Source organism: Rhipicephalus microplus, chromosome 1 (genome assembly GCF_043290135.1).
Source record: "Rhipicephalus microplus isolate Deutch F79 chromosome 1, USDA_Rmic, whole genome shotgun sequence".
In the NCBI taxonomy this organism is placed as follows: domain Eukaryota; kingdom Metazoa; phylum Arthropoda; class Arachnida; order Ixodida; family Ixodidae; genus Rhipicephalus; species Rhipicephalus microplus.
In genome coordinates this window covers 168571287-168579823 of record NC_134700.1, presented here as the reverse complement: position 1 = coordinate 168579823, position 8537 = coordinate 168571287, and positions in this window count along the sequence as shown.

Here is an 8537-nt window from a genome sequence, read left to right as displayed (position 1 = left end):
GGTATTATGAACAGAGTCTTTGCTATTGGTGAATAACTAAAGCCATATTGAATGAAGAAACCAGGAATTCAAATGTAATATAGTCATGGCACCAACTGGAAATTTTCATCGCCAAATGGGTCGAGAAGTAGCCGATTTGGCGCAAAGTAGCCACCAACGGCAACCATGATCGCGAAGATAAGCTCCAGGACATGGGCTTCGTACCTAGCTAACCACGGCGGCTGCATATCGATAAGGACGAACTGCAAACGCCAGTAGGATTAGGTTCAGGCGAACGTTAAGACATTTCAAACATTAATCCGCAGTTCACGTCTACAGCTATGCCTAGTAATCATGTATCGATACCGCTCTAGGAGAGACCTCCCGTCAGCATTTTCGGCACGCCTCGATTAGCAGCATCTTTTTAAGCGGCCAATCTTGCAATGTCAGAACATCCCAACTTTGGATCAGGAAGTGTAGTACTCGCGGATTAAAACGGCAGAATTTAGGGCTAAGGAATGCATGAACTTTCGTTCCTATCATCTTCAGATCATATCGGCGTAGTTCTCGACTCAAACGCGCACGTCAGAGCCAACAATTTCTTTACATGCCAGATTTGTCGTGACATACGTGGTTATCTCGAGCAATTGTATGTACCAGTCGTTTCACAAAAAATGATATCGAATTTTATCTGCGATGTCGATTTGAATCTGTGCCCACCACCTATACGTATAGCTTAATTAATAGATAATATCATAAGCGCTGTTCGAAGGTTATAGGTTCGGATCCCACCACGCCGAAAGGGTGTTTTTGTTTTCTCTACTTCAGTTCATTTCTAGTCACAACTACCACATCGAAGTTAAAAACAACAATTAATGTGACCTATGCTTTCCTTGTCTGTTGTGTTGGATCCGTTCTGCTTGATATTTCTTGTTATTTTCGCTCTCGCCTATATTATGGTGGAATGCGAATCGTGGCCCCGAAATGTAAATTCTTCTTTTCTGGGGACAACATCTCGGCCGAAGAAGTGGGATACCGAGGCAGTGGGAAGCTATCTTCCCTTCTGGGGACAAAATCTCGGCCGAGGATACCGAGGCAGTGGGAAGCTAGCAAGGATCGAGGAAACCAGGGGAAACCATATGCAATGTTTGAAAAATTGGAAATTCAGCACTGCCACCGCGATTAGCGTTTCGCGAACATTATAGTCTATTTGAAAGGTAGCTCCGAGGCCTGGCGTGGCTCTGTGAAAGAATACCTGATCGCCATGCGGGATCAACTCCAGCTGGGACAATTGACGTTATTTCTTGGCATTCGTCGGGTCAACGCTGCCGATGTCCACTTTTCCTTAACGATCAAGCGTTACAATTACAAAAGTCTGTTCTCGTCGTTCCTGGGTATATATGAACTGCCAAGCACCTATGGCACACATCCGCATACCAGGGCCACATACCCGCCTGGGTATGCGCCACTGTTCTTTTTAAGTGTTTGACAACGTAGGCAACGAGATCGTGACATTATTCATGTCATGACCAGCGAGTCGTATTCGTCAAACCATTTTACCCTCCAATACGAATTTTGGTTTACTCCAAGTTAAGGGGGTGATTATGAGAACATCAAGACTTAAGCGGATAGATAGATAGATAGATAGATAGATAGATAGATAGATAGATAGATAGATAGATAGATAGATAGATAGATAGATAGATAGATAGATAGATAGATAGATAGATAGATAGATAGATAGATAGGTAGATAGATAGATAGATAGATAGATAGATAGTACGCAAAGAAATTCTTGGCATTTAATATGAATATAGTATAAAGCAAATATGAAGTGACTTCGGCCGAAAGTACCCTGCATTGGTGTACTCGATGTGGTGTTAAAAATCATCGCCGTCTCTCGATAACTCTAGCGTGCTTATGGCAAATTTCGCTGATGAAATTTTGTTATTGTGCCTTCTTTGTTTGTCCAGTCGTTTCCACATCCACGTGGTCAGAGCGTCGGCACGTCGCATCAAGCGGCTCAGCGCACGTGACCTTACGTTCTCCTCAATAATGCGTAGCGGACGTGGAAGAACCCCTTTAGATAAGTCGCAATGTTAGAGAGACACCAGTTGAAAGCGGCTACGTGACCGGTCCGAACCAGAGCCGAGAACTAGCATTATTTTTCGCGAAGGCCGCTCAAGTGTTGTGTCTGCGGAATCCGTGACAGTAGCGATAGCGAGGAGCTCGAATTATCGCTCGCGTGCAGTGCGCTGTTGATATATGCGGAGGAAGTGACAGTGTCAACGGAAGGACAGCGCCTTTGTGTACGCGCCTTCGTTCGTGGCGTCTGCGCGGCCTGAACGTGTGGAGGAGGCTGGGTGAGCGGTGTGCAAACGGTTCCTCGACTGCGTCGTGCGTGAATGCGACCATGCGCGTCCTCTCTTCGCCGCACTCGTTCGCGGCGCACGTGCGAGCCTATATCTATGGTACGGGCCGGCGTTTTTGAGGACACCAGAAAGGAGAGTAGAAGAGACTTTTCCATGCAGCGCCCGTGCGATACGTGCCGACTAGCACGTGCCCGAATGTTGGGCTCATGTTTGATTGACTGATTGATTGATTTATTCATTCATTCATTCATGACTTGATTGATTGATTGAGTGATTGATTGATTGATTCATTGATTCATGACTTGATTGATTGAGTGATTGATTGATTGATTCATTGATTCATGACTTGATTGATTGAGTGATTGATTGATTAAAAGTCGCTGAGTGATGGCGACGCTGATGTCGATGCCGGTGGCAAAACCAAGCTGAGAGTGTCCATATTTTATTTTTATTTTTTATTTATAACATACTGCAGACCAGAATTCGGTCCTTGCAGGATGGGCACTCATAGTACACTAAAAAAAATACAATACCAAAAAATCAATACAGTTAGTACAAGATATGCGCAAATATTTCCACTAAACTTAGTAAAGGCACTCAGACTGCATTCTATAAAAAATGCAGTACTGTACTTACAACAGAAGTAAGTAAAATGAAGCAAAACATACAAATTGGAAACACAACACCTAACGCGTGTATTACGGTAAAAAAAAGGGTCATTCATTATATGCCCAGAATTCCACTCCAACATACAAAATCATACAAAATCAAAACGCAACATACAAACAACATACGAAATCAAAACACAACACCTAACGCGGGCATTGTGGTAACTAAAAGGTCATTCATTTCATGCCTAGAGTTCCACTCGGGCACTGTCCTGGGAAAAAAATGAGTGTTTGTAAATATCTGTCCTAGCGAAATGAGGGGTTAAAGCATGTGTGTGATCGTGACTTGTACGCCTTGTGGGCAGAGGTGTTACATATAATGCGGGGTCGATGGATAATTCACGTTTAATGAGTGATTGTAGGAAATTGAGGTGGAGAAACTGCCTACGCGTTTCGAGGAGGGGGATGTCATTTTCTGTCATCAGCTGTGTGGGGGAATCGGTGTGCTTTAACTTAGAGTAAATGAAGCGAACAGTTTTTCTCTGGACTTTCTCTATTATTTTTATTTTGTTATTTTTTATTATTTTATAATTGCTATCGCAATAAAACATGTGCAAGGGGCTCTGCATATCTGGATTTGGTGTTGACACTCTACGAGACCGTTTGAGTTGATCATTATGCAAACAAGAAAAAACCTATTTACGACGACAGCGTCGGTTTTTCGGGCAAATGCTCGCTCTGCTGGGAACCGAGATAAGGAAAGGCTGGCAAGACGCGTGACGACCGCTTGCATGCCCAGACAAGATGATGTGTTCCCGATAAAACACAATAAAAATTTTGTAATCACTGACCGAACTCTCAAATGTCTAGTTTCTGAGGGGCTTTCTCTTATTGGCCAGATTCATTGAGTCAAAAGTATCCTCTATGAGTTCACCTAAGACGAACGACTTGAAGCTGAGAGCCATCTTATCGTTTTGCTTCTCAGTCGATAGTGCTGTCTCCTCTGCGATGTGATTGAACATCGCATGGTTTTGATGTGGCCGCCGTGGGCATAGTCAACATTTTCAAGCTCTCAGAAGTGTTCTCTTTTATTATTATTCATTTTTCACGAGATTTAACACATCACGGAGATGTCACAGGTGTGAACGGCTGTTGTGAGGGAAATTTCAGCACACTTTATATACAACATTTGTATGCAAAAAAAAAACGTCTCTCTTTCTTTATAAAAACTATTGAATTTTTTCGCACTACTGTGCGAAAATGTGGCTATACCTCACGCGAACGTACGGCAAAATACATGTGCTGCGCTATATTTTTTTCAAGCTGGTCTGATGGTGCTGTTCTTTTTTTTTCGGAAATACCCGTAATTTTTCGCGTCACTGCCTCCATTTCAATTTTTGTTTGAATTACCCACTGTTCCTAACATAGAGGCACGTGCCATCATTTCGTCTCTTTCACACCGTGTGAAAACCTGTGATGTGTATTCGCTGCAGCTTGCGTGACGCAGATTCAAATGACGCGAACCGAATGGACGTCAAAACGGAAAGAGAGGAGGAAACCGATGTGGGTATTCGCGTAGGAAAAGTTACAAAGGTATAGCTAAAGTGCCATGCTTTTGCCGCGAATAACACACACACAAAGTGAAGGAACACTCAGCGACAAGCGCAAGCGGCACATACAACTGAAGTTGGAAGAGGCGCTTGTCTGTATGTTGTTACTCAAGTCTGGATTTGCGCCCGGTCTACTTTAGTTGGAAGTGGCGCTTGTGCTTGTCGTTGAGTGTTCCTTTAGTTTGTGTGTGTGTTATTTTCGGCCAAAGCGTGTCATTAAGCAAGTACCAACTAGGGCAGCAATTAGTATTGATATAGCCAAAGTAGTTGCTTGGTCATGGTGGAGAGAACGGGGAGCTCGTGACCTTCTCCGCACGTGCGGTGAACGCTGGTACTTGTGCGTTCGTATCAGTTCTTCTCGCTTTCGTTATTATTGACCGCCTCCGTGGAACAGTGGCTACGGTACTCGGCTGCTCAAAGGTCGTGAGTTCTATTCCGGCCATGGCGGTCATATTTCCGTGGAGGCGAAATGGTAGCGGCCCGTGTAGTTCGCGAAGTTGGTGCACGTTACAGAACACCAGTAGGTAGAAGTTTCCGGAGCCCTCCACTACGGCGTCTCTCATGATCATATCTCGATTTTGGGACGTAAGACCCCAAATATTACTATCGCTTTCGTTGTTAATTTTGTAACGTAAGCTACACTGGCCGAGGTTGAGCAGTTTCACATGGCTTATTGAGAGCAGTGTTGCACATCCCCGAGGAACAGTGACGTCACATGGCCCACAGCTGGCGCGACGGAGAAGGCCTGAAAGCTCCTGGATTGACGTGGCAATAGTGAACTCGCGCTTGACTCACGTGAGCTCACTTGCTAGTTAGTCTGTCCGTCTGTCCGTACATCTGTTAGTCCGTCCAACCGTCCGTCCCTCCGTAGCTGACGCTATGTATAATCTGGCAAAGCCGAACTAAGCCACTGCTGAGGTTTTTTTTTGTTTTTTTTTCAGTTCTTGTCTTTCCCACGTTCTTCTTCTGCATAGGGTAGAAAACCAGTCGCAAGCTGGTTAATGTTGCTGCTTCTTTTACTTTGCCTCGCTCTCTAACCTTTCTCGGTGAACGTAAGCGCACTTTTTTTTTTCGCATATTCTGGTCTCTGCGCGATGACGTGATTAACTATTGATACCCCAGCGGCCTTCAATCGAACGGCACCTGTGAACAGTCCAGACACCAGGAACAAAGACCTTCTTAGCGTAGGTGTGCGTGCTCCGTAAAATGCGCGGCACTTGAGCTAATTCAATGATGAGTTTGATTAACAAAGCGCCCTCGAATGAAATTAAACCCGTCGTTCCTCGGCTCACGTCACCGGCACTCGCTATATGGACTGGCAAGACGCTGAGTGCACACGTATAGTTGCACTCGCGAAGTTTACTGCGCGCACGTGTAAACATATGCCACGTGTTGCGACGCTGCGCGTCTGCTATGTTAGGCGAGATCTTGTGCATGCCACGGAAAAAAAAAAAAAGGTCACTGAGCTTTGCTGGCGGAAGCGTCTATCTCAGCTCGTCGTATGGTGTCTGTTTCAGACGTTTCCCTGTCGCCTCGTCAAAGCACTCATTTTCGTGTTTACTGAAAAGAGCAGCTTGTACTGGCTGAAGGAATACAGAGCTTGTCATGAAGGTTGCAGATCCCCTAAACCTTGTAAAAAAACAGCTAATGTCGAAAGTCCCGCAAATTGCTAGCTGCACACAACTCACGCGTTTAAGAAATAGTTTGGGTGTTGGCGCAGAGGTGGTCACAAGTGAAGCGTGGCTATCTCGTGCTAAGTGTTCAGCTGTCATCTCTGCAAGTGCACGCACGAGTCAGTGTGGCCGGTGAAAATAATGGCGGACGTGCACGATGCTGATGAATAATATAGTGGGAACATGTGCACCATAACCGGTCTATCACTGCACAACGCGAGCACGGTCCAGTTTCTGTCACATGACATTCGATAATTGCCGGCTCTCTCTTTTGCCCTCTCTGTCTGCCCACGTTTCCTCGCCCAGCAGACTCCTTGCATCCCATAGAGTTTCCCAGTATACACTAGAGGGGACTCTGGCGCTAGTGTCTATGGGAGCTGCAATGCACGGCGCTTCAGCGAGCATGGGAATGATGGGTAGTACACACATTCGTCTAATCTTCGTACTTTTGGCCTGCTTTGGCTCCGTGTGTGTTCGTGTGGCTTGGAGCTGTTTCGTCATGAAAAAAAAAATCAGCAAATGTTCAGCGGTTGTGGTTCGACACCTTATTCTTTTAGACTTACCTCTCCAAATATGGTTACGAAGTTCAAAAGGGTTGAATATTTCTTTCCAAACGAAACCAGAACACAGCAATAAACGAAGCCGCAAGTATGATTCGCCACCCGCAAGTACGAAGACTAGGCAAATGTGTGAACTACCTATCATTCCCATGGTCGCCGAATGATCGCAGCGACCAAGTCCCTTCTAGTTAATTTTAGGAAACTCTATGTTGCATCCCACGCTGGACAAATCAGCGTGCATGCGTGTTCTGGGAGCAAAGGCGCATGATGAAAAAGAGGACGAAGCGAACGCATTCCGGTTCATGACGACGATTGTTTTCTGTTCGCTCTGCACGGACCAAATGGTGGCGTAGCTTCTCTGTTCAAACTACCTCTCACGTGCCATGTCTAAGGCCCGTATTCACAAACGCTGCTCGACCTCAAGGCACCCTTGAGAACGGTTTCACTTTGCGATTTCTACAACGCGAAAAAATCTTGATGATTCTTTGAGGCAGAGGTTCGAGCCGAGGAACATGTGCGAACACGGGCCTAAGCATGGTGCTAGATAAATTTTATCATCTAATGCTTAACAACAATGTGTAGTATGATTCCTGAATAATCGAATCGTGTGTTTCGCACGGGAGCTGCGTATTTAATGAGAGCGTTCAAAGTGAACTTGGTGGTTGTTGTGGTCTGGGTATTTCCATCTGTAAAATGCTACCAGTAGCACGAGGGACAAAATATTACCTCCATTGATAGCGGGGCACATATAAGGTAACAAACAGGCGGAAACAATACGTATGGTTTAGACTTTCACACTTGCATTGTAGTGGTGAAAGTAGGGACTGACGCACGAAGGAAGTTACTATACGTGTTTCTGTATATATATATATATATATATATATATATATATATATATATATGGAAAGAAGTGTGTACCTAAGGGCTCGTTTTTCCGTGTTTTTCACACAATATTAATGATATCTAACAGACAATAATGCCAAGGAATGTATAGGGGAAGATATTAGACCAAATTGTAATGTAAATATGAAGAAAAGTGGGTGAAAAGATAACTTGCCATAGGCAGGATTCAAACCTGCGACCTTCGAATGACGCGTTCGATGCTCTACCACTGAGCTACCACGACAGCTATCCCCCCAGCCACTTTATAGGGTATATATGTGAATTCAACGTGGGAGTGTCAGTCAGCGCCACCAGTAGCCATGGCGGGGAGTGTGACACACTCTTTTGAGCATGTTTGGCGTCACGTAGCACGTGAACTTGTTACGAGTGGGCAGCTGATCAATAGCCCCTCGTATACAACCTAAAAGCACTGAGTCTTCCAGTACGAGACCCTCGTTAATGATAAGGAAAGAAGTGTGTACATAAGGGCTCATTTTTCCGTGTCTTTACACAATATTAATGAGATCTAACAGAAAATGATGCCAAGGAAAATATATGGGAAGATATTGGACCAAATTGTAGTGTGTGTGTGTGAAGGATCGATTGTACGCCGTGTATCCGCGTCAGTCTATGTTTTTGTGTCCTTGTAACTAAAGTGCCTTGGTATTTTCGTAAACGTAGGTCTATATAAGAAAATTCCATCACGTTCTGAATCGTTACTGGCTTGAACTGTCAGTTATATAATAAATATTTGCGGACATATCTCAGGCGTCTTACTGCGTATTTGTTCTTACATGTTTCAAACGCCTGCGTGAAGCTACTGCAGAGCAGAAGTCGTCGTGATAGCTTTGCT